Below are 13,481 nucleotides of genomic sequence, written 5' to 3' on the forward strand. Positions count from 1 at the left end.
CAATCCATGCAAAGGTAGTGTAAGATAGAGGTTAGGAGCATTGGTTGGGGAGTTAGATGGACTCGAGTGAACATACTAAATCTACCACTTACTTGCTCTGTGGCAAGCTATTTAACTCAGTTTCTCCATCTGTAAATTGGGGACAACAATAGTAAATACCTTGGAGAGTTAATATAAGGATTAAATGAGATCATGTTTATTAGATACTTAGGGCAATGTTGTGGGCATTCAATACATGGTATTAGCTATTATTTCTATTTAAAAGTGAAGTGTGGGCCAGGTGCGGCAGCTCACGCCTGTAATCCCAGCATTTTGGGAGGCTGAGATTGGAGGATTGCTTGAGGTCAGGAGTTTAAGATCAGCTTGGTCAACACAGTAAGACCCCATCTCAAATAATAATAATAATAATAACAACAACAATAATAATAATAATAATACTAACATAATAAAATAAAAGTGAAGTGTTACATTTGTTGTAGACAGCCTCCCAAAGGAGGTAAAGTTAATTGTTACCATGACACTTTTAGTTGTCTCTATCTCATGATAATTATTTTATTATTATTATTATTATTTTTTTTGAGACAGAGTCTCACTCTGTCGCCCAGGCTGGAGTGCAATGGCACCATCTCAGCTCACTGCAACCTCCCCTCCTAGCTTCAAGCGATTCCCCTGCCTCAGCCTCCTGAGCAGCTGGGATTACAGGCGCATGCCACCGCGCCTGGCTTTTTTGTATTTTTACAAAAATAGTAGAGATGGGGTTTCACCATGTTAGTCAGGCTGGTCTCGAACTCCTGGCCTCAGGTGATCTGCCCTCCTTGGCCTCTCAAAGTGCTGGATTACAGGCATGAGCCACCGTGCCTGGCCTGGTAGTTATTTTATAAAACTAGCATATATTCAGATCCTACGGCAGCCAGGCACGAGATACATACAATTTCTTACAACCTCCTTGGTTACCTTCTGAGGTTGGTATTATTCCTTCCTTTTTTTTTTGAGATGGAGTCTTGCTCTGTTGCCCAGGCTGGAGTGCAGTGGTGCGATCTCGGCTCACTGCAACCTCCGCCTCCTGGGTTCAAGCAATTCTCCTGCCTCAGCCTCCCGAGTAGCTGGGATTACAGGCGCCCACCACCACACCCGGCTAATTTTTGTATTTTTTGTAGAGAAGGGGTTTCACCGTATTGGCCAGGCTGGTCTTGAACACCTGACCTCAGGTGATCCACCCGCCTTGGCCTCCCAAAGTGCTGGGATTACAGGCGTGAGCCACCACGCCCAGCCAGAGGTTGGTATTATTCTTATTTCCACACATAAACAACAGAGGCCCAGAGAGGTTAATGACTTATCTAAGATAACACAGCTAGTGAACATCAGAAGTGGAGCTTGAACTTAAAGCCAACACCAAAATGCAGACTTCTTCCACTATCCCATGCTTCCCACATTTTCTTGTTTGTCAACATGTCTTTTTTCAAACTCACCTCTAAATGCAGGAGCTACACTTGCTTCCTGTTGGTCATATCTCACACACGCCTGGTAGATGTTCTATAAGCATGGATTAGACAGAAGGTGGGGAACTCCTGTAAATAAACCTAAACTAGAATTGCCACATAAAGACAAGACACCTTAGTTAAATTTGAATTTCAAATAAACAAAAAATAATTTTTAGCGTAAGTATGACACAGACATTATTTGGACATACTTAAACTAAAAAATTATTTTTTATCTGAAATTTACATTTAACTTGGCATTCTGGGTTTTTTTTTTTTTTTTTTTTTTTTGAGATGAAATCTTGCTCAGTCGCTCAGGCTGGAGTGCGGCGGCACAATCTCGGCTCACTGCAAGCTCCGCCTCCCGGGTTCACGCCATTCTCCTGCCTCAGTCTCCCGAGTCTCCCGAGTAGCTGGGACTACAGGCGCCCGCCACCACGCCCAGCTAATTTTTTGTCTTTTTAGTAGAGACGGGGCTTCACCATGTTAGCCAGGATGGTCTCGATCTCCTGACCTCGTAATACGCCCGCCTCGGCCTCCCAAAGTGCTGGGATTACAGGCGTGAGCCACTGTGCCGGGCCCGGCATTCTGTATTTGTATTTGCTGTATCTGGCAACCTTATCCTAAATTCTGAGATTGGTTTCGAAAGGGACAGCTTCCTCCAGGGAGCTCCAGACGGGAGAAGGCTGCTATGGCCACTCACCCGCACTCAAGGCAGACGGAGCCTGAGCTGCTCTGGGGGCAGGGATTGAGGCCTGGTAACCTGGACACACCTGCCATTCCTTCAGCTTTATCTGTTCACATCTTAAGCCAAAGCAGCGACCACTGATGAGCTGAAAGCGCCATCTGGAGGCCTTTACAGGTAGTACAGTGGCCACGGGCCATCGCACAAGATCCAGGACTTGGGGAGCAGAGAAATGCCAAACCAGACAGAGACCACTCAGAAGAGGAAGCCAGCCTGGAGGTGGCCAGGGGCAGGGGAAGATGGATCTTCCTGGCATTTTCAGTTTGCAGCAGCTGCTGCTCTGGCCGCCTGGGGGTGAAGTCACTCTCCACAGGAGGTTACTGGCTATGGCTTCAGGTTCCTAGAATCCTCTGCCTCTCCAGCTGTTCCCAGCTCTTCCCCAGGGTGGAATTCACAGCCTTAGGAAAAGTACCATGACCTGGGTCGGCTGAGGGGATTAGGGCTCATGCTTGAGGGTAGTTTTAAAAATCTTCACCCTCCGTCCTCAGAGGCTCATCAGTCATGATTATCTTCCAAGACAGAACAGTCTTTAATCCTATGGGCCAATAGATACAGGGAATTTCAGCCCCACTCCAACCTTAAATCAGTAACCCATACGTGTATAGCAAAGTACTTAGCATGTAGTAGGCATTTAATAAGCGTTACTTCCCTTTTCCCTCTGGATTGAATGCCTCTCCTCCTCACCTCCATCTCATCTTCCCAGGCTCTTTGTATGTGATATGAAAGGCTACCCTTAGCATCTCCTTCTTCCTCAGTCTTGGGGCACAGGCACGGAGGACAGTCGCTCCTGGTGAACTGACCTCCCAAGCGGGCATGGCCTGCCACATCCCCAATCCTCTCGGAGCAGCAGAAGGCCAGATTCTCAGCATCTCTGCCAGCTCAGGGTTCAGATCCCAGGTCTGACTGTGGAGAGATGAACAGAAAGGCCATGGCAGGTAATCCAGAAAAACAAAACGATGAAAGAAATTTAAGGGATGCACCAGTGAGTGTGGAAGGGAGGCAAAAAAGATTGAGAGGTTGGGAAGTAGACGTCTGGAGGGAAGATGTGTCCAAGACAGCTAATCCCCAAAGTCGCTCCTTTCACTCACTCTCAGGAACCTCACCTCACAGCCCCTGAAACACCTTGCCCTGGGGGTGGAAGAGGCTGCCTGAGGGCCAGGGAGGATCACAGGCTCTTGGAGAACCCAGGCAAGGGGGGCAGTTCTGTTTGCTGCTCAGTGAGGACCTGCGTCGGTCACCTAACAGGCTGGCTGGGATTCTTGACTGTCCTGGATGTAACATGCTATGGAGGGAAGGTGCCCCGGCTGCTCTCCGGAAGTCCTGAGGGGACTCCTGGGCACATGCTGAGTTCATCAGCTGCTCAGGTTATCAAGAGCTAGCGGGGCATTGTCTTTGCTTCTGCAAAGCCCCGTTGGTCCTTTCCTCTGCATGGGTGGGCACTCTCTCTGGGCAGCTTCAGTCAGAAAACTCCATTCTGGAGGGTTGGTGCCACATTTTAAGATAAGGATGGTGGCCGGGAGCAGTGGCTCACACCCGTAATCCCAGCAGTTTGGGAGGCTGAGGTGGGTGGATCACTTGAGGCCATGTGTTCGAGACCAGCCTGGCCAACACGGTGAAATTTCGTCTCTACTAAAAACACAAAAATTAGCCAGGCACGTTGGCAGGTGCCTGTAATCCCAGCTACTCAGGAGGTTGAGGCAGGAGAATCGCTAGAAGCCAGGAGGCGGAGGTTGCAGTGAGCCCAGATCATGCCACTGCACTCCAGCCTGGGGGACAGAATGAGATTCCATCTCAAAAAAAAAAAAAAAAAGCAAGTTCTTAGGCCCCACATCAAATCTACTGAGTCAGAAACTTTGGTGTGGGGCTTAGCAAGCGGGGCTTAAACAAGTCCTCCAGGTGATTCTGATTCATGCTAAACTCTGAGAACAACCCAGAAAGCATGAATGTAGTGGGCAGAAGTAAAGACTGCAATAATGTGTGAAATTGGAAGAGCTGTTTATGAATAAGATTGTTCCGTGTGTGCCTTCATAGGGAAGAGTTAGGATAAAGGGGCACAAGCTGAAGACAGACAATTTAGTTTCAGTTAAGGAAATGATACTGAATAAATAGAGCTTTTGGGGAGTGTGATAGTATGCCTGCTGAAGGCACGCTGTCACTGGGCTAAACATCCTGCATCCTGAGTTAGATGATTGATTAGGGATGTGGCAGAAATTTCTGCAGAGGTTTAATTAGATGTGTGCAAGAAATCCGCAAACTCAGAAAAGCCATGATTTCATTCTTCTTGCAAATCTTCTTTTCTTCTTCAGTTCTTCTTTATCAAGAGCCAGGGCAAACTTTTGGTTGTTCTGCCACTCCCGAGAACTTCTTTCAGCTGAGCATTTATAGCTTTTTGTTACAAACAGGCAAATACTGAGGGCAGGTGGCTCTTCTAGCCTGCTAGGTAGGATTTTCTCAGGACTGTTCCATTCCGGACCAGCTGTGCAGCAGCTTAGAGAACAACTTCCTCTACCACCATTCTGGAACTTTCCTTATTTTCTTGCTTATGCTGAATGTCCTATTTCCTTCATCCCATGTCTTGTTTTGTTTTTGTTTTTGTTTTTGTTTTTGAGCCAGGGTCTCGCTCTGTCACCCAGGCTGGAGTGAGTGGCACGATCTCAGCTCACTGCAGCCTCCGCCTCCCAGGCTCAAGAGATCCTCATGCCTCAGCCTCCCAAGTAGCTGGGACTACAGGCACGTGCCACCACTTCCAGCTAAGTTTTGTATTTTTAGTAGAGACAGGGTTTTACCATGTTGGCCAGGCTGGTCTTGAACTCCTGACCTCAAGTGACCCACCTGCCTCGGCCTCCCAAAGTGTTGGGATTATAGGCGTAAGCCACCGTGCCTGGCCCATGTCTTTTTATTATTCATTTTGGTGCAGCACACTCTCAAATGGACTCTCTGATAGGTTCCAAGGAAGGTCAATCTTTTCAATCTTGCATGTCTGAAAATGATTTTCTTCTATAATACCTTAACAGTTGGTTGAAAGTTTGGCTGGGTACAGAATTCTAGGTTAGAAATTATTTTTCTTAGGATTTAGAAAATCTGCTCCATGATCTTCCATCCTCTAGTATTTCTGTTGACAAATTGAGTGACATTCAATTTCCAATTCTTGTATGCAGCTAGTATTTTTGTCTCTTGCTGGCTCTTGAAGCATTATCTCTGTTGTTCAGAAATTTCATGGTGATGTCTCTTCAATCTGGAAATGCATATTTTTTAGTTTGGGAAATTTTCTTATATTATTTCTTTGATAAACTACCTTGCTTTGTTTTTTCTGTGCTCTTATTTCTGGAATTCCTGTTAGACTGATCATCTAATTTTCTTGTCTTTCCTGTTTTCCTTTTGTCTTTTAATGAATCTATTCTCTTTGTCTTTAGAATTTTCGTTTACTCCTTGAGTCGTGTTTCCTCTGAGATACTTTGTTCTTATGTTTGTTTTGGTCTTTTTTTTTTTGAGACAGAGTCTCACTCTGTTGCCCAGAGTGCAGTGACATGATCTTGGCTCACTGCAACCTCCGTCTCCCAGGCTTAGGTGATCTCCCACCTTAGGCTCCTGAGTGGCTTGGACTATAGGTGCATGCCACCACACTTGGGTAATTTTAAATATTTTATTTATTTATTTATGGAGACAGTGTTTTTCCATGTTGCCCAGGCTGGTCTCAAACTCCTGGACTCACAAAATCCACCCACCTCAGCCTTCCAAAGTGCTAGGATTACAGGCCTGAGTCATTGCGCCTGGCTGGCTGGACTGTCTATCTTTTTGGAGGTTTTCCTCATCTTTAAGAGTAAGACGCAAACTGGCTAACTGAAAGATTGGAGCTCATGCGTGGGGCATGTGGGTTGAGGTGTCTCACCATAGAAGGATTGCATGGGAACTGGCCAAATTATTACCGGATCCCTCAAATATCAGAATATAAGTATTTTCTCCTCAATGGGGTCAGGAGTTCCCTTGCTGATGTCACTGTTCAGTGTTCTGTCCTTCTCTAAATCCACCTAAATTCATCCTCTCCCCTTGGCAGCCTGAAAGAGAGTAGGACAGTTGCTTGCAGGAGCTGGGGGATCTATGGGTCCAACTGCTCCTCTCAGAGAATTTTAGCCCGTCATCCTGATTTCACTCTCTGGCCTTTGGAGATCCCAGGAGCTGCTACTGGGGATTCTTTATTGGGCTCTGGGGAGCTAAATGGCTTCTCATTGATTGCCCTCATGGCAGGCAGTCATTTCAGCTTTCTCCACACTGTACCCGCTCATCCATTTATTTTATACCTTCCAAATTTTGTTGATATCCCTCATAAGCCATAATCTCATTTCCCATTATCTTTTCCCATGTAGCTTAACCCTTCTTTTTAAATGTCACTTTGGTGAGGATTTGAGAGGGAATATAGAGAAATAGGTGTGTTAATTTGCCGCATATAACCATTAATCTACTCATTGATTTTACGTTTGTTTTGTTTGAAAAGTGCATAAAGCTCTAAGTTTAACTCTAAATGACATTAGCTAGATACCACACATTTTATGTTTTGTATGAAAATATTTCTATTTTGTATAAACATGTCACAATTTACTTGTATGTTTCCTTAATGGTTTCTTGATGTTGTAGTTTATTTATGTCTAATTTCGTTGCAATGTGAGCAGAGAACAAAGTCTGTGAAATATTAATACTTTGGAATTTTTTGAAACCTGCTTTGTGGTTTAGTAAATAGTCAATTTTTATAATATAATTCTTTAATTGTGGTAAAAGACATGTATCGGCTGGGGGTGGTGGCTCATGCCTGTAATCCCAGTACTTTGGGAGGCTGAGGCAGGTGGATTGCTTGAGGTCAGGAGTTCGAGACCATCCTGGCTAACATGGGGAAACCCCGTCTCTACTAAAAATTAGCCGGGCGAGGTGGCACGTGCCTGTAGTCCCAGCTACTCGGGAGGCTGAGGCAGGAGAATTGCTTGAAACCAGGAGGCGGAGGTTGCGGTGAGTGGAGATCATGCCACTGCACTCCAGCCTGGGCGACAGAGAGAGACTCCGTCAAAAAAAAAAGAAAGCCTGGCTGCTGGAAAATTGAAGTTTGAAGAAGCCTCAGCAACTCCCACATGTGGTGGCTAGTCCTAAAATACCCGTGATGGAGCCTCCAGATTTCCTCTTCTGTGCACGCCAGGAACCCTTCTGTCAGATGAGTGCAAGATGGGAAGGGGCTGTCAAAGCACTGCCACTGAAGTTTCCTTCCCTTTAGGACTCAAAATACCCACCGTCCTCCCCAAGAGAAGTTGTTCTCCAGCGGCTCTGATTCCTCAGCAGTAAAGGGATCAAAGACTATCCCCAGGGGAAGTCTATTTTACTGAAATTAACCCCTGCAGTGTCTTGAAACTTGGCGGCATTGGGGACTGATCAAAAGACAATAACTCCCTTCAGGGTAAACTTAGACTGTAAAACTTCAGAGGATTTTTTTTTTGAGACGATGTTTTACTCTATCACTAGCCTGGAGTGCAATGGCATGGTCTCGGCTCACTGCAACCTCCGCCTCCCGGGTTCCATTGATTCTCCTGCCTCAGCCTCCTGAGTAGCTGGGTCTACAGGCATGTGCCACCACACCCGGCTAATTTTTGTATTTTTAGTAGAGACGGGGTTTCACTATGTTGGCCAGGCTGGTCTTGAACTCCTGACCTCGTGATCTGCCCGCCTCAGCCTCCCAAAGTGCTGAGATTACAGGCATGAGCCACTGTGCCCGGCCCAGAGGATATTTTAAAATCAAGAATTCCAATAAAATGAGGCACAGTGGCTCACGCCTGTAATCCCAACACTTTGGGAGGCCAAGGCAGGAGGATCGCTTGAGCACAGGAGCTCTAGACCAGCTTGGGCAACATAGGGAGACCTTGTCTCTACTATAAAATTGAAAAATTAGCTGGGCGTGATGGCTCATGCCTGTGGTCCCATCTACTCTGGAAGCTGAGGCGGGAGGATCAACTGAGCCCAGAAGGTTGGGGCTGCAGTGAGCGGTGATTGCGCCACCGCACTTCAGCCTGGGTAACAGTGGCAGACTCTGTATCCAAAAGAAAAAAAATTCCAATAAAGCAAGAGGCACTGAGCAGATGATGAAATTTAAATATGCATAATTGTAAGCAACTGTTTTCAGTGTGAAGCGATCTTTTTTCCCCCTCGAGGTGATAAATTAATGCAGAATGTGAAATCAGGAATTTTGGATATTGCATAAATGATTTCAATGAGAATTTGAGTTTCATGGCTAGAAATATTCCAAAAGGAAAAAAAATTTGAGTTTCTGCACTAAAGCTAATACCTAAAGCTTTTTGTAAATGTGATGTAAAATGTGGGATTTTGATAGCAGTATAGGATATTGCTACTGAAACGCATCACAGTTGGAAAAATGTGTGCTTTAGCAATTCGTTCAATAAAACTCACATAATCTGAAGTTATATAAATCAATAGAGAAGCTTCAACAGCTTTCTGGGTACCATTAAAATAATAAAGTATACTTTCTTAACAGTTGCTTATTAATTTTACCTGGTTAGTCTCTGTTTTTTTTTTTTTTTCCCTAGAATTTCAGATTGGATTTTGGAAGTTTGGACTTAAATAGCTTTAAGGTAATGGATACTTGTTATTCGAAGCCTTCACAAAGTTGGTTATGTAGTTAAAATGAGCCTCTCTGTGTGTCTGCATGTAAATGCATGTGTGTGTGTGTGTGTAAAGCCCTGAATTAAAGCCTAAATTTTGACCCATGAGTCAAGAGGATTTCAGATAAAGCCTCAAGAGCTCATATTTATGTGAATATTTCTTGTTACTGCTATCTTTGTGTCTTTGTGCCCCACAGGCAAATAGTCTTTTTTTTTTTCTTTTCTTTTTTTTTTTTTTAGACAGTCTCACTCTGTTACCCAGGCTGGAGTGCAGTGGCGCAATCTCCACTCATTGCAGCCTCTGCCTCCTAGGTTCAAGCAATCCTCCCACCTCAGCCTCCCAGGTAGCTGAGATTACAGGTTTGCACCACCATACCGAGATAATTTTTTTGTATTTTTAGTAGAGACAGGGTTTCACCACGTTAGCCAGGCTTATCTCGAACTCCTGACCTCAAGTGATCTGCCCAACCTTGGCCTCCCAAAGTGCTGGGATTACAGGTGTGAGCCACCACGTCTGGCCAAAAGTCTTATAACTGATACTGAATTTCAAAAAATTCCTAACTGCGAGAATCATCTAGCAAACACCTGAAAAACTTAGTATAGCAATACAAACCATATTTAGTTGCTTAAAGAAGTCACATACTGTAAAAAGAGAAGCTTTTAGCTCATAAAAGGGAACATATAAATTTAAAAAGGTAGATCAGACTTTAGCCAGGTGATGAAAGTCAACATCATCAGTAATAGGTCATTTTCATAGTGTATACCCTTGATGTGATGTGATATGAGGAAAATGGCACCTTGCTTTTATGGTCTTCCTTTTAAAAACTCTTAACACCAACCTAACCATTTAGGAAAACAACAGATAAATTCCAGTAGAGAGTATTCTATAAAATCTCTGAACAATATTTCTCAAAACTTGTCAAGGTCATCAAAAACAAGAGAAGTCTGAGAAACTGTCACAGTCCATAGGGCCTCAGGAGACATGACAACTAAATGTAATGTGGTGTCCCGGAGGAGATCCTGGATCAGAAAAGGGACATTAGATAAAAACTTAGGAAATCTGAATAGGCATGGACTTTAATTAATGATAATGTATCAATATTGGCTCACTGATTTTAACATGCTAATATAGGATGTTAGTAATAGGGGAGGCCGGGTGTGGAGTAGATGGAAACTCCGCACTATCTGTGCGGCTGTAAATCAGACTTTTCTAAAAAGTAGTCAATTTAAAAAAAGCCACACAAGGACAGAATGTGTTGCTTTAAATGTAAGGAAACCTTAAAATACAAAGGATCTAATTTATTCAAACATTTTTAAAGGAGGCAGAACTCACTTGGCTAGAACTGATATATACGCACATTGCACTAATAACTGTCCATTCAGTCATTGTAGATGACCAGGTAGTGGTAAAGTGAAAATTAGGTGCACTGGAAATTTGAGATTGGAGTGGAGCTGGTAAGCAGAACTTCCTTGCACCCTCTAGGAGTTGACTTGTCATCAAGAAAAGACTTGAGACCAGGTGCGGTGGGTCACACCTGTAATCCTAGCACTTTGGGAGACCGGTGGATAGCCTGAGTGCAGGAGTTTGAGACCAGCCTGGGCAACATAGGGAAATCCAGTCACTACAAAAAATACAAAAATTAGCCAGGCGCAGTGGTGCACACCTGGGATCCCAGGTACTCTAGAGGCTGAGGTGGTAGGATCACCTGAGCCTGGAGGTCGAGGCCACAGTGAGCTGTAATCGCATCACTGCCCTCCAGTTTGGGTGACAGAGCAAGACTCTGTCTCAAAAAATAAATAAATAAAATAAAAAATAAAAGACTCAAAGCTAAAGCCCAGTGAGAGCTTATAACTGGCAGGAGGTATAGAATTAAGAAAATAAAAGTTTTTAAAGAACCAAGCCCATAGTGTCAAAATTTTTGTATTAAGAGGAAATCTGGGCATATTTGGTATTTTATTTATTTCTATGAGAACTTTTTGGGGTATTAAAGTAAGCATCTCATAATTAACTTAAAATGTGTAACTTGGCCAAGTGCAGTGGTGCACACCTGTAATCCCAGCACTTTGGGAGGCTGAGGTGGGCAGATCACGAGGTCAGGAGTTCAAGACCAGCGTGGACAACATGGTGAAACCTCATCTCAACTAAAAAAACAAAAACTAGCTCGGCATGGTGGTAGGTTCCTGTAATCCCAGCTACTCAGGATGTTGAGGCAGGAGAATTGCTTGAACCCAGGAGGCGGAGGTTGCAGTGAGCTGAGATCCCTCCACTGCACTCCAGCCTGGGCGACAGACAGAGCAAGATTCTGTCTCAAAAAAAAAAAAAAAAAAAAAAAAGGAAAAAAGTGTAACTTAAAACTTATAAGTTGAAATATTGTTTATTCTTAGCATCAAAACAACTAATAAAGTGTTAAGCTCAGTATATTTATAAGTTTAATTTATTAGATTGGTAATAATTATTTGGTACTCAGGAAAGGTATTTAAAAGGGAAATCGAATTTTAAATGTAGTTGAAAATGTTGCAAGGTGTTTAAGTTCATAACGGAATCAAAGGCACCTTAAAAGCAAATGATAGAATTTGGTAGGCTTACAGCTTTTAATGGAACAATGAGGTCTACGAGGCAAACTGAAAAAGCTTAGAAAAGCATTCCCCGGCCTTCCCCACCCTGTGGCATCCCTGGCTACTGAGACTCATCAAGCCTCCAAGAGCTGTGTGAAGACGCAGGGCTTGTCATGCAAACTCCTAAGTCACCACCCACTGCGGAAGGACCCATCTTCCGCATCTCTTACGATGCCATGTCTTGTCTTTCAGCAAGGGAAAAATTTTTAACTCCTGGACAGGCACAGTAATAGCCCAATGAATGTATATGTATACAGAAAGTGACCATGCAATTTATTACACAAACCACGTCATGTTTGACACAGTGAAAGTGGACACTGTTAATAATTATTCTGGGGCAATAGACTTAAACCAGGATTGCCCTGAGCAAACCAAGACATCTGGTCCCTCTAGGTCTAAATGTATGGTTGTAAATCCACAAGGGAAAGTAAAGAACTCACTTTCCATCATGAGACAGTACCCAGTGTCAGCAAAATGCCAGATCCTTTACTGTTCTACTGGGAAAGCTCTAAGAGCCCTTTCAAATGTATGTTGTTACAACACTGTCAAATAGCCCGTTATTAACTTAGGACTCTAAGGTCTACCAGCCCCTACATATCATGAGACCCTGTGTCTTCCACTGACTAAAAAGCAATTAATTTTTTTTTTTTTTGAGACAGTATCGCTTTGTTGCCCAGGCTGGAGTGCAGTGGTGTGATCTCACCGCCACGCTCGGCTAATTTTTTTGTATTTTAGTAGAGCCTGGGTTTCACTGTGTTGCCCAGGCTGGTCTTGAACTCCTGAGCTCAGGCAATCCTCCCGCCTCAGCCTCCCAAAGTGCTAGGATTACAGATGTGAGCCACCGCACCTGGCCAACTACAAAGCAATTCTTAGCGTTAGTCTCTACCCGTGTACAGAGGTCAGTCTGTAATTCTGAGTTAGAAAATAGAGACTGGTGGCTGCCTAGCTGCTGACTGGTGTGGTTTCTCCAAATCCAGATTCTCATAAATGACCAAGCCTTATTTTGAAGTCTGAGTCTGTGGTCTCTGATTTTTCTACTACATACATAAAAAGGCACCCTATGTCTTCCTGGGTATCTTTTATTTTTTCCCTGTAGACTGCCTGATAGTGTGCCAAATGTGTGGTCATATTATTTTTTTATCCAAACCCAATGGATTTTTGGCAGTTAACCCAATTCTGGTGTGCTCTCCTGTTGTGGGAAAACAGGGTAACAGACACTTTGGCTCAATACATTGCAGGGACTCGGCATCAATCTCAAGCTGGCAAATCCATCTCAACGTTCGAATTTTAATGTTAAGAAATAAGTACAGTGACCCCATAGTACTAGAAGCCACAATTTTTTTTTTTTTTTTTTTTGAGACAGAGTTTCGCTCTTGTTGCCCAGGCTGGAGTGCAATGGCGCGATCTTGGCTCACTGCAACCTCCACCTCCCAGGTTCAAGCGATTCTCCTGACTCAGCCTCCTGAGTAGTTGGGATTACAGGCGTGCACCACCACACCTGGCTAATTTTGTATTTTTTTTTTAGTAGAGACAGGGTTTCTCCATGTTGGTCAGGCTGGTCTGAAACTCCTGACCTTCGGTGATCCATCCGCTTCGGCCTCCCAAAGTGCTGGGATTACAGGCATGAGCCACAGCACCCGGTCTTAAAAGCCACAATTTTACCCTTTATTGTGAAAGAGTTTAATCAGATAATCCTCCCAACATCTGACTGAGCTCTAGAGGGAAGGTAGAGTGGTCTCAACGCAATGGATGGGGCTGAGAGTACAGAGGGCCAACCCCAAAAGCGGGGTTCTAGACAGCCGGAGAGCAGCTGGAAGGTCCTTCAAAGGCACACTGGCCTTGGGACAGCTCTTTGTCTTGTGATTTTTTTTTATGAGGCCATCGTTCCATCAGCCAAGTGTTCTGCCGAGTGGAGAGGTGGCCATGGGCTTCCAAAATGGTAGCCAAGAGAATAGGTGACTGCAGGTAGATGGAGTGAGTCTAGTTTTT

The sequence above is a fragment of the Pongo pygmaeus genome, chromosome 12, assembly GCF_028885625.2.
Source record: "Pongo pygmaeus isolate AG05252 chromosome 12, NHGRI_mPonPyg2-v2.0_pri, whole genome shotgun sequence".
In the NCBI taxonomy this organism is placed as follows: domain Eukaryota; kingdom Metazoa; phylum Chordata; class Mammalia; order Primates; family Hominidae; genus Pongo; species Pongo pygmaeus.